This window comes from Stenella coeruleoalba (assembly GCF_951394435.1).
Source record: "Stenella coeruleoalba genome assembly, chromosome: 4".
Taxonomy (NCBI): domain Eukaryota; kingdom Metazoa; phylum Chordata; class Mammalia; order Artiodactyla; family Delphinidae; genus Stenella; species Stenella coeruleoalba.
Genome location: NC_137149.1, coordinates 58,179,534 through 58,193,621, shown reverse-complemented (window position 1 = coordinate 58,193,621; position 14,088 = coordinate 58,179,534). Strand labels below are relative to the sequence as shown.

Below are 14,088 nucleotides of genomic sequence, written 5' to 3'. Positions count from 1 at the left end.
AGGGCAGGGAAGAAACCAGGCTTCATGGGGGTCCAGGGACAAGAACCAGAAAGCCTTTCTGAAATAAGGCAGATATTTCCTCTGGGTTTATTGAAGTAGGCCTTTATGTTCTCTACAGCCAGATGGCCTGTCTTCCATCTGAGTGGGGAAAAAAATGCAATACCAGGTCTATGACTTTCCCATTTCAACTGCAAAATGAAGACTTGCTGCCATCACTGTATCTCTTTTTCAATTTACAAGTGAGAGAATCTGATTGGTCTGCTTCAGTTAGGTGCTCACCTCTGATATATCCCTAGAGTTTATTCTCTGTGAATGGGTGGGGGAATGGCAGGCAACTTAACACATCTTTTACCTTCACACAAACACTCAAGTATATATTGATACATATGTAACTATATAACTCATTGAATAAGATTATACATGAGATAAGATTCTACAAGTGTTAATACTATTAGATTGAATATATAATCACTGAAACAAATGCAAGATGTTTTTTATAATTTTAGCATGGATATAAATATACATAAAGTTTAAAATCTTTACAAAAATTGCATATAGAGGAACTTGTATGGTTTGAAATTTTCTAGTAACCAAACAAGTCTAACTTGATACATATATCTCACCAGTGTAAGAGTAAACGAGTAAAAATATTGTTTCATTTTCCTCTACGTCTAATACATGACATTTTAGGAAAGGTGAGCCCCCAAATTCTTTCATTCATAGAAAAAACACTTGTTGATTGTTAATGATATATGCTGTGTCAAGCAAGGGACACAGCATCTGCCCTCAACTTATATCCTGTGCACAGAAAATAAAATAAAGGGAAAATAACTACAACATGTGGTTGATAAAGAAGTAGGTATTGAAAGGCAGTAAAGGATAAGATATTGGTCATATAATTGTGATTTTCTTTGGGATAAGAGAAAAATCTCACACCACCTGCATACATTATAATCACTAACATGAAGGAAGAACAGACCTCTAATCCTGGTGAATTCTGTAGGTGGAAAGAAAGAACCAGAATCTACAGATAATTTTCTCAGGTCATTTTGTATTAAAATGCTATATGCAGCTCAGCTTCCTGGTGTTGGTGTTAATACAGGTCAATGATGACTCTACATCAAGTACCTGAACTAGATACTGTGGTCCCTTCTTAACACTAGCACCTTCAGAGCATCAGGTATGACGAAAGCAAGTCGGTAATCAAGTTTTTAAATCTCTTTCTGCTTGCACTCATGCAGCCCTGCCTTTTGGGCAGAGTTGAGTTAGAGACCAGGGACAGATTTTTGACCATGCTTTCTTTTCTTGGTGTACATGGCAATATTTTGCCAGCAGCTTCCCTAGCACAAAGAGAAAGATCAAGTTAAAATTTCAAAATATATCTGTGAAGTTACTTTCCAGATCCACTGCCTGATTAAAATAATGAATACATTTGGAAGACTAAATATTTACTAAACTTCCAATTGAGTAGTCTGGCCCTCCATGGTGTAATCTCAATAAATACTGAACAGCCACATCTGGAAAAGAGAATGTTGCTTGAATAATTATTTTCTTGTCCTACATTATCTAGATTTTACTTGTCTTTGGGCTCCCTGAAACCAGGGGCTGTGCTGTAATTTATCTCCCGTGCATGCAGAACCTAACCCAGTGCATAGCACGCAGCACATCGTCAGTGAATGTCATTTGAATGAAATCATCTGTTATTGATTTGCACTTACAGAATTGATTACATAAAAGATACTCTCTAAACAAGATAAACAGAGGAGATTATAATTTTGTGGCACTTCTGGAATGGGCTTAAATCAGCCATTTCCCTGCCTTTGTTTTTTAAGAAGAGAATAATAAAATAAAATAGTGGTAGATTATTCATCTACCTGTCAGTTCTTCTGACACTTTTCTGAGATCATTTAGGTCTAATGTAGTTCTTTTATTTCCTTTATAGATTCCGATGTTTTTAATAGAAAAAAAAAAAAGACTCTTGAAGTCTATTTGGAGTTTTCTGCTTTCTCTTAGACTCTGATGTATTTCTTAGCACGTAAAAAGTTCATTGTGTCCTCATCCACATGCACGCCCAGCCCACCCTCCCCACCATCAAAAAAAGAAAGAAAAAAAAAAAAAGACAAGTGTGGGGCTGATATATTTAGTTCTTATTTCTCCTTTTTACACTCCTCTTCACAGCCTCTCTGATGTAGTCACTGTCATCTCACACATGCTTAGGACTCTGAAAATTGTTCTCACTACAGCAAAACCACTGAAGAAACATGCTTCACAGCCTGATGAACTCTCTTTGTGGTTGTGAATATGCCTTATTCACTCAATGATTTTTCAGCAGAAAACAGTGAAATATGTGACACAGGAAGTGCCAGGCCTATCAGTCCTCCATGCAAACTGCTTTTCTTCATGTAAAACTAACATACTCACCCTTGGCATAACATGCATTGAAAAAAAATAAAGATGGTTCGTATGGATAAAAAGGTTATACTGTATATTTTATTCTTGTGAACATTTTAAAAACACTACTTTCAAAGCTCTAACCAGTAGGAGGAAACTAATATATTCTCAGTGTTTCTATTTATGAGGCACTAAATGTGCATTTGTCAGTATAACAGGATGTGAGCTTGTATTACTTAGTACTATCAATATAGCATTACAACTCAGGTTAGCTTAGGCACAAAAGTAAATGTGTTGGTTCAAGTAACTGAAAAATACTGGATATTTTGGTTTTAGGCATTGCTGGATTCAAGGCTCAAGTAGTACTTTCAGGGATGCTTTTCTTTCAATCCCTTAAACAGACTCTCTCCTAATGGTGGGTGTGATGGTGGGCAGTGACTTTCATCCTGACTTTGTAATGGCCGTGTGGAAAGAGAATCTTCCTAAAGCTTAGACAGAAAAGCCCCCATGGGACTCAACTTGGACAGTTAGTATAACACGACTATTTATGAACTAATCACTGTGCCAAGAAGATTGGGTAACGTTGCTGGGTAGGCCTGGATTATGAGCCCGTGAGGGTCACGTCCAGTAGAATTACATGTTTTTCCCAGAGGAAAGGGGCATTTGTAAGAAATGGAATAAGAGTACCCAGAACAAGCAGTAACAATTAGTGTCTAAAGCTGACATATAATACAATGCCTGTTTTAAAGATAAGGAAACCAAGACTCAAATTTTCATAACTAAACTTAGATTACACTAGCATCTGATATCCTAGTAAGCAGCAGGACTCCCCACTGCTTTTTCTTAATCCCAAATCCAGTAACATTCCTATCTCAGTTACCTGACCAATTTCTTCAGTGCTTTTTCCACACAAAAATTCAGACTTGTCTGTGATGTTATGCTGTCAATGAAAGATGCATAGAAAATATCAAGGATCTACACCTGTGCCTAAAAGAGACTATGCAGGGACACAGAATTATTAAATGAACCTGGTGTATGCAAATGGCTAATTGCTGTAGTTTAGATTTCACATTAATATATTTATTTCCTTAAAAAAATCTAATTTAATCCATACTTTGCACACCACATAATCGTGGGATTTAAAAATGGAATAATATTAACAGTAATCTGCCTTTTTTCTGGTTCTTATTTCCCATTCATTCCCCCCATCCCAATAAGTGTTACTGCTTATTAAATTTTAATCCAGAGGACCTTCAAGATGGCAGAGGAGTAAGATGTGGAGAGCACCTTCCTCCGCACAAATACATCAGAAATACATCTACATGTGGAACAACTCCTACAGAACACCTACTGAACACTGGCAGAAGACCTCAGACTTCCCAAAAGGCAAGAAATTCCCCACGTTCCTGGGTGGGGCAAAAGGAAAAAGAAAAAAACAGGGACAAAAGAATAGGGATGGGACCTGCACCTCTGGGAGGGAGCTGTGAAGGAGGAAGAGTTTCCACATTCTAGGAAGCACCTTTGCAGGCAGAGACTGTGGGTGGCTTCGGAGCCACGGAGGAGAGCACAGCAACAGGGGTGCGGAGGGCAAGGTGGAGAGATTCCCTCACGGAGGATCGGTGCCAACCAGCACTCACCAGCCCGAGAGGCTTGTCTGCTCACCCACCGGGGCGGGTGGGGGCTGTGAGCTGAGGCTCGGGCTTCGGAGGTCAGATCCCAGGGAGAGGACTGGGGTTGGTTGCGTGAACACAGCCTGAAGGGGGCTAGTGCACCACAGCTAGCCGGGAGGGAGTCCAGGATAAAGTCCCGAATTGCTGAAGAGGCACGTGACTTTTTCTTGCCTCTTTGTTTAGCGGTGCGTGAGGAGAGTGGATTCAGAGCACCGCCTAAACAAGCTCCAGAGACAGGTGGAGCCACGGCTATCAGTGCGGACACCAGAGATGGACATGAGACACTAAGGCTGCTGCTGCAGCCATGAAGAAGCCTGTGTGCAAGCACAGGTCACTCTCCTCCCGGGAGCCTGTGCAGCCTGCCACTACCAGGGTCCTGTGATCCAGGGACAACTTCCCCGGGGGAATACACGGCGCACCTCAGGCTGTTGCAGTGTCACTCCAGCCTCTGCCGCCGCAAGCTTTCCCCGCATTCCGTACCCCTCCCTCCCACCAGCCTGAGTGAGCCAGAGCCCCATAATCAGCTGCTCCTTTAGTCTGAGGGAAGAAAAGATGCCCTCAGGTGACCTACACACAGGGGCAGGGCCAAATCCAAAGCTGAACCCCAGGAGCTGTATGAAGAAAGAAGAGAAAGGGAAGTTTCTCCCAGCAGCCTCAGGAGCAGCAGATTAAATCTACACAATCAACTTGATATACCCTGCACCTCTGGAATACCTGAATAGACGACGAATCATCGCAGAATTCAGGCAGTGGACTTTGGGAGCAATTGTAGACTTGGGGGTTGCTTTCTGCATCTATTTGTTTCTGGTTTTATGTTTATCTTAGTTTAGTAATTAGAGTTTATTATTACCAGTAGATTTGTTTATTGATTTGGTTGCTCTCTTCCTTTTCCTCTCTGAAGATAGATATATACCTTTTTTTCCTTTTTTCGTTTTGTGAGTGTGTATGTGTATGCTTCTTTGTGTGATTTTGTCTTTATAGCTTTGCTTTTACCATTTGTCCTAGGATTCTGTCTGTCCATTGTTTTGTTTTTTCTTTAAGTATACTTTCTTTTCTTTTTTATTACTTTTTATTTTTAATAATTTTTTTTATTTTTAATTTTACTAAGTTCATTTTATTTTATTTTTGTTTTCTCTTTCTTTCGTTTTTTCTCCCTTTTCTTTTAGGCCTTTTGGCTGACAGGGTCTTGGTGCTCCGGCTGGATGTCAGGCCTGTGCCTCTGAGGTACAAGAGCCGAGTTCATGACATTGGTCCACCAGAGACCTCCTGGCTCCACGCAGTATCAGATGGCAAAAGCTCTCGCAGGGATCTCCATCTCAATGCTAAGACCCAGCTCCACTCAATGTCCAGCAAGCTACAATGCTGGACACCCTATGCCAAACAACTAGCAAGACAGGAACACAACTGCACCCATTAGCAGAGAGGCTGCCTAAAATCATAATAAGGCCACAGACACCCCAAAACACACCACTGGATGTGGTCCTGCCCACCAGAAGGACAAGATCCAGCCTCATCCACCAGAACACAGGCACCAGTCTGGTCCACCAGGAAGCCTACACAACCCAATGAACCAACCGTAGCCACTGGGGGCAACAATGGGAAATATGAACCTGCAACCTGTGAAGAGGAGACCCCAAACACAGTAAGTTAAGCAAAATGATAAGACAGAGAAACACACAGCAGATGAAGGAGCAAGGCAAAAATGCACCAGACCAAGCAAATGAAGAGGAACTAGGCAGTCTACCTAAAAAAGAATTCAGAAAAATGATAGTAAAGATGATCCAAAATCCTGGAAATAAAATGGAGAAAATACAAGAAACGTTTAACAAGGACCTAGAAGAACTAAAGAGCAAACAATGATGAACAATACAATAAATGAAATTAAAAATTCTCTAGAAGGAATCAATAGCACAGTAACTGAGGCAGAAGGACGGATAAGTGACCTGGAAGATAAAATAGTAGAAATAACTACCACAGAGCAGAATAAGGAAAAAAGGATGAAAAAAATTGAGGACAGTCTCAGAGACTTCTGGGACAACACGAAACGCACCAACGTTCGAATTATAGGGTTCCCAGGAGAAGAAGAGAAAGAGAAAGGGACTGAGAAAATATTTGATGAGATTATAGTTCAGAACTTCCCTAATATGGGAAAGGAAGTAATCAGTCATGTCCAGGAAGCGCAGAGAGTCCCACACAGGATAAATCCAAGGAGAAACACGCCAAGAAACGTATTAATCAAACCAACAAAAATTAAATACAAAGAAAAAATATTAAAAGCAGCAAGGGAAAAACAGTAATATACAAGAGATTCCCCATAAGGTTAACAGCTGATCTTTCAGCAGAAACTGTGCAAGCCAGAAGCGAGTGGCAGGGCATATTTATTTAAAATGATGAAAGGGAAACCAAGATTACTCTAACCAGCAAGGATCTCATTCAGATTCAACAGAGAAATTAAAACCATTACAGACAGGCAAAAGCTAAGAGAATTCAGCACCACCAAACCAGCTTTACAACAAATGCTAAAGGAACTTCCCTAGGCAGGAAACACAAGAGAAGGAAAAGACCTACAATGACAAACCCAAAACAATTAAGAAAATGGTAATAGGAACATACATATCGATAATTACCTTAAATGTAAATGGACTAAATGCTCCAACCAAAAGACATAGACTGGCTGAATGGTTCCAAAAACAAGACCCACTTCAGACCTAGGAAAACATACACACAAAGTCAGGGGATGGAAAAAGTTAGTCCATGCAAATGGAAACCAAAACAAAGCTGAAGTAGTAATTCTCATATCAGGCAAAATGGACTTGAAAATAAAGAATATTACAAGAGATAAAGAAGGGCACTACCTAATGATCAAGGAATCAATCCAAGAAGAAGATAAAACAATTGTAAATAGTTATGCACCCAACCTAGAAGCATGTCAGTACATAAAGATAATGTTAACAGCCATAAAATGGGAAATCGACAGTAACACAATCATAGTAGGTGACTTTAACACCCCACTTTCACCAATCACACATCATCCAAGATGAAAATAAATAAGGAAACAAAAGCTTTAAACGATACATTAAACAAGATGGACTTAACTGACATTTATAGGACATTCCATCCAAAAACAACAGAATACACTTTCTTCTCAAGTGCTCATGGAACATTCTCCAGGATAGATCATATCTTAGGTCAAAAATCAAGCCTTGGTATATTTAAGAAAATTGAAATCATATCAAGTATCTTTTCCAACCACAACACTATGAGACTAGGTCAGGAAAAAAATCTGTAAAAAGTACAAACGTGGAGGCTAAGCAATACACTACTAAATGATCAAGAGATCACTGAAGAAATCAAAGAGGAAATCAAAAAATACCTAGAAACAAATGACAAAACACGATGACCCAAAACCTGTGGGATGCAGCAAAAGTAGTTCTAAGAGGGAAGTTTATAGCAATAAAATCCTACCTCAAGAAACTAGAAACATCTCAAATAAACACCCTAACCTTACACCTAAATCAATTAGAGAAAGAAGAACAAAAATACCCCAAAGTTAGCAGGAGGAAAGAAATCATAAAGATCAGAGCAGAAATAAATGAGAATGAAATGAAGGAAACAGTAGCAGAGATCAATAAAACTAAAAGCTGGGTCTTTGAGAAGACAAACAAAATAGATAAACCACTAGCAAGACTCATCAAGAAAAAAAGGGAAAAGACTCAAATCAGCAGAATTACAAATGGAAAAGGAGAAGTAACAACTGCCACTGCAGAAATATAACAGATCATGAGAGATTACTACAAGCAACTATATGCCAATAAAATGGACAACCTGGAAGAAATGGACAAATTCTTAGAAAAGCACAACATTCTGAGACTGAACCAGGAAGAAGTAGAAAATATAAACAGACCAATCACAAGCACTGAAATTGAGGCTGTGATTAAAAATCTTCCAACAAAGAAAAGCCTAGGACCAGATGGCTTCACAGGCAACTTCTATCAAACATTTAGAGAAGAGCTAACACCTATCCTTCTCAAACTCTTCCAAAATATAGCAGAGGGAGGAATGCTCCCAAACTCATTCTACAAGGCCACCATCACCCTGATACTAAAACCAGACAAAGATGTCAAAAAAAGAAAACTACAGGCCAATATCACTGATGAACCCAGATGCAAAAATCCTCAACAGCATACTAGCAAACAGAATCCAACAGCACGTTAAAAGCATCATACACCATGATCAAGTGGGCTTTATCCCAGGAATGCAAGGATTCTTCAATATCCACAAATCAATTAGTGTGATACACTACATTAACAAATTGAAGGAGAAAAACCATATGATCATCTCAATAGATGCAGAAAAAGCTTTGGAAAAAATTAAACACCCATTTATGTAAACACTCTCCAGAAAGTAGGCATAGAGGGAACTTACCCCAACATAATAAAGGCCATATATGAGAAACCCACAGCCAACATCGTTCTCAATGGTGAAAATCTGAAATCATTTCCTCTAAGATCAGGAACGAGACAAGATTACGCACTCTCACTGCTCTTATTCAACATAGGTTTGAAAGTTTTAGGCACAGTAATGAGAGAAAAAAAGAAAGAAAATGAATACAAATCAGAAAAGTAGAAGTAAAGCTGTCACTATTTTCAGATGACATGATACTATACATAGAGAATCCTAAAGATGGTACCAGAAAACTACTAGAGCTAATCAATGAACTTGGTAAAGTAGCAGGATACAAAATGAATGCACAGAAATCTCTTGCATTCCTATACACTAATGAAAAATCTGACAGAAATTAAGGAAACACTCGCATTTACCACTGCAACAAAAAGAATAAAATACCTAGGAATAAACCTACCTAAGGAGACAAAAGACCTGTATGCAGAAAACTACAGGACACTGATGAAGGAAATTAAAGATGATACCAACAGATGGAGAGATATACCATGTTCTTGGATTGGAAGAATCAACATTGTGAAAATGACTATACTACCCAAAGCAATCTACAGATTCAATGCAATCCCTATGAAACTACCAATGGCATTTTTCACAGAACTAGAACAAAAAATTTCACAATTTGTATGGAAACACAAAAGACCCTGAATAGCCAAAGCAATCTTGAGAAAGAAAAATGGAGCTGGAGCACTCATGCTCCTGGATTTCAGACTATACTACAAAGCCACAGTAATCAAGACAGTATGGTGCTGGCACAAAAACCGAAATATAGATCAATGAAACAGGATAGAAAGCCAAGAGCTAAACCCACACACATATGGTCATCTTATTTTTGGTAAAGGAGGCAAAAATATACAGTGGAGAAAAGACAGCCTCTTCAATAAGTGGTGTGGGGAAAACTGGACAGCTACATGTAAAAGAATGAAATTAGAACAGTCTAACACCATAACAAAAATAAACTCAAAATGGATTAAAGACCTAAATGTAAGGCCAGACACTATAAAACTTTAGAGGGAAACATAGGCAGAACACTCTATGACATAAATCACAGCAAGATCCTTTTTGACCCACCCCCTAGAGAAATGGAAATAAAAACAAAAATAAATGGAACCTCATGACACTTAAAAGCTTTTGCACAGCAAAGGAAAACATAAACAAGACGAAAATACACCCATCAAAATGGGAGAAAATATTCGCTAATGAAGCAACTGACAAAGGATTAATCTCCAAAATTTACAAGCAGCTCATGCAGCTCAATAACAAAAAAACAACCCAGTGCAAAAATGGGCTGAAGACCTAAACAGACATTTCTCCAAAAAATATATACAGGTTGTCAACAAACACATGAAAGGATGCTCAACATCACTAATCATGAGAGAAATGCAAATCACAGTACAATGAGGTATCACCTTACACCAGTCAGAATGGCCATCATCAAAAAATCTACAAACAGTAAATGCTGGAGGGGGTGTGGAGAAAAGGAAACCCTCTTGCACTGTTGGTGGCAGTGTAAATTGATACAGACACTATGGAGAACAGTATGGAGGTTTCTTAAAAAACTAAAAATAGAACTACCATATGACCCAGCAATCCCACTACTGGGCATATACCCTGAGAAAACCATAATTCAAGGAGTCATGTACCACGATGTTCATTGCAGGTCTGTCTACAATAGCCAGGACATGGAAGCAACGTAAGTGTCCATTAACAGAGGAATGGATAAAGAAGATGTGGTACATATATACAATGGTATATTACTCAGCCATAAAAAGAAACGAAATTGAGTTATTTTGCAGTGAGGTGGATGGACCTAGAATCTGTCATACAGAGTGAAGTAAGTCAGAAAAAGAAAAACAAAAACCATATGGTAACACATATATATGGAATATTAAAAAAAAAAAAAAAGGTTCTGAAGAACCTAGAAGCAGGACAGGAATAAAGACGCAGACCTAGAGAATGGACTTGAGGACACAGGGAGAGGGAAGGGTAAGCTGGGACGAAGTGAGAGAGTCTCATGAAGTGAGAAGTGAGAGAGTCTCACTACCAAATGTAAAATAGATAGCTAGTGGGAAGCAGCCACAAAGCACAGGGAGATCAGCTTGGTGCTTTGTGACCACCTAGGAGGGTTGGATAGGGAGGGTGGGAGGGAAAACAAGAGGGAGGATATATGGGGATATATGTATATGTATAGCTGATTCACTTTGTTATACAGCAGAAACTAACACACCACTCTAAAGCAATCATACTCCAATAAATATTTTAAAAAATAGAGTGAGATGCAAAAAATAAAAAAAAAATTTAATCATTCAAAGGAGGTAATGTTTTCATTTTGGTACCCCTAGCTAATACTAGTATGAGCTCCTTTCCTTCTCGCCTGTCCTGGACTGCTTTGTTGTTGCATGCATATACCTTTATTGCTTGTGAAGACTTTTGACAGCACCACCACTGTACCAACACCTGATACCTATCCTCTGAAAGGAGACATGGGAGAGTTTGCCTCCCCAAATTTCAGATATAGCCCACCACTCCTGTAATGACCTTTGTCTTTTACACTTACTGAGAAATATTGCCACAGTCTATGTTATTTTCCTGCCATAATGCAGGCTACCAGGCTGCATGAATGCTACTGGTCTCTTGAATTTTACCACATGTGAACATTTCATTGAATTCATTACCCTCTGATACAGTAAAATCCCACTGATGAAATCAGCCAAAAATTTTCCAAGGCTGCTATGGTACTGGTGTCGCCATTATCTTTGGATGTACCTAAAAGTAATAGTGTGTTTGACTGTAGAGAATTTATTTCCCCAACTTCTGGAATAGTCTCTCTTACGTTAATTCTCAAGTTCCAATGAAAGTATTTCTGAATGAAATGTGTCTTCCAGTATGTTCCGTATAGCACCCTTCTCCCAAATCGATTTACTTCCCAAAGACTCAAAGTCCCTGAAGACTGAATTAGATACACAAATCTAAATTCTCATGGTTTTTTCCTCTCCCTTTGTTTAATACAGGTTATCTTCCCCAATCAATCCTCTTTTCTTTGCAGTCAATACGCCAGTCCTGAATAACAGCCTAAGCATGCAGTATGCCAGAGCTGGGACCAGCATTGCCACTATGATACATCCTCTGAATCCAAATCATATCTGGGAAGGGAACAACATAATTGAGTTTTATGGCTTGGTGTGCATAATATCAATTCATTTTCAGAATAACTATGTAAGGCAATTGTGAAAACAACTCTGCAGTTGCTTAAGGTTTTTAATATGCTTTAGCTTATGGGTCCTGTTTTAGTCTTTGTAACCAAGGAAAAGTAATATATTGTTCATATTATTCATATATATTGACTATGCAGTTGGTAGGCAACAAAGTTTCAAAAGCTTACATGGTCATTCCTGAAGCCAAGAGTCATGGTTTTTGCTTTCTTTTCCTCTTTTTTTCCCTTTAGTTGCAAGGAAAATAAGTGGTTGATTCTTTGCAATAATTAAAAATTTTTTTATCCTCAAATTTCAAATACTAATATAAGGCTGTTCCTAAGAAATGAATGACATATAGGCTAGTAATTATGTATTGTGTATGTATGTATGTGTAGTATTATGGTATCACTAGTATGTAGCAAGATGGAGTCTAAATTTATTGCAGTTCTAGGAAATGTTAAAAAACTGAAAGTTCAGGGAAGGAAATTCAGAGATTTCATAATGACTTCATAAATGAAATCTCTGAATTCATAAAATTCAGAAATTCAATTGCCACAAGTGGTTTTAGGTCAAGCAACAAAGTATTTAAAGACTCAGAGTACCTAGTAATTATCGGGAGCTACACACTTAGTGCCACATATCACAATTCATAATATATGTGTTTTTTGATGTATTAGCACAATACAATTTTATGGTGAGAGTCCTGTGTTATATTTTAAATAGTCCTTTGAGAAAAGGAATATGGCAGCTCATCGATATTTCCTGGAAGTAATCACCTGGTGAAATACCTTAAATGTGCAATAGCATTGGTTTCACAATGATAAAGACCCACCCTTATGAGGAAGTGTTTTGTTTTGCCAGTAAGCCTTGAGATGTCCATATTGCACACAGTTTCTCTGATATCCACCTGTCCATATTTTCAGACTGTAGAGCCTTTTGTGTCTTCATTGGCAGCAGGAGCGAAGAGGTTTAGCAGCCTTTCCAATAGCTGGTTTAGAGATCATCCAATTCTATGAACACATCATCACCTAAATCAGTATGAAATGAAAGAGCTGGAAAGAACTATGAACTGTGATTTATGCAGATGGCTTGGTAGAGCAGTGCTGTTCCCCTGCTGCTGCCCTGGATAAGATATGCAAGTGTGTCAGCCCTAACTGGAAATATGAAAGGTAGAGGAACTTCTGTAATAGTTGTAATGGTTAATTTTATGTGTCAACTTGAACAACATGAGGGTTCGGGACACAGACTCCTGAGCAGTTGAAAATCCACTTATAACTTTACAGTTGGCCCTGTGTATCCATGGTTCCACATCTGTGAGTTCAGCCAACCACAGATCGTGTAGTACTGCAGTATGTATTTATTGGGAAAAAAATCCAAGTATAAGTGGACTCACACAGTGCAAACCTGTGTTGTTCAAGGGTCAACTTGAGTGTGAATGCGACGTTGACTTGCTTGTAGTCAACAGAATATGGCAAAGGTGATAGGATGCCTCTCTGTTAATAAGATTATGTTATATGGCAAAAGTGATGGGCTAGTCACAATCATGATTATGTTTCCTTATATAAGGCTTTGTCTTAGCAGACTATAAGCAGAAATTCTCTTGCTGGCCTTGAAGAAGTAAGTTGCCATGTTGTGAGAGGGCCTGTGAGATGGGCTTATGGCATCAAAGTGTGGACAGCCTCCAGGAGCTAAGAGCCAGATGACAGCCAGCAAAAAAAAATGGGCACCTCAGTCCTACAGCCACAAGAGATTGAATTTTGCCAATAACTACATGAATTTAGGAGGGGATCCCAAATTCCAGAAAGGAGTGCAGCCTTGCTTCACTTTATTGCTTCTTTTTGAGACTCTGAGCACAGGACCCAGTTAAATAAGGCTCAGTCTTCTGATTCCCAGAAACCATGAGATAATATATATTGTTTTAAGAACTATGTTTTTGTTAGTTATGCATCAATAAAAAAATTAACTCATTAGATAAGTAATGCCACTTGTAAGTAATGCTGGGCCATGACAGGCTTCCCCACCATAAAGGCCAGCCCCTGTGGAATTTAAGACATGGAGGAGAAGAGGTGAGCACATACTTTTGTGGTGATGTGGTAGAGGCTGATTCCATGGTCAGTGTTTGCTGACGGCTTTCAACCTCTACTTAGCCCTTTTCCACTGTTGCCTCACATCTAGGCAAGCCAGTGTGAAAGCCTAGGTGCTCCAACCTTTGGACTGGCAGGACTGTGCCTGCCCTGATCTATATGTGCACACAGGAAATCTCACCCCAACCCCACCCTTGACCTTAGTAAAAGCCAAAGCCAGTCACTGATCCTGGCTCTCTCAAGACATTTAAGGAACTGCTTAAGAGCCTTCCCTGCTCTCTTCAGAAAGCC

General features: G+C 39.0%; 1 long non-coding RNA gene across 2 annotated transcripts in view; it reads left to right on the top strand.

Annotated features, from left to right (window-relative positions):
- The window catches only part of LOC307185642, a 50,523-nt gene extending 37,043 nt beyond the window's left edge, over positions 1-13,480 (top strand). Inside the window, exons 3-4 of one of the 2 annotated variants that reach the window (XR_013828130.1) lie at positions 3,638-3,777; positions 4,245-13,480. This is a non-coding gene — a long non-coding RNA (uncharacterized lncRNA). Of the gene's footprint in view, positions 1-3,637 lie in introns of both variants that reach the window. The other variant, XR_013828131.1, reaches the window with a different exon arrangement.
- The last annotated feature ends 608 nt before the right edge of the window (positions 13,481-14,088 follow it).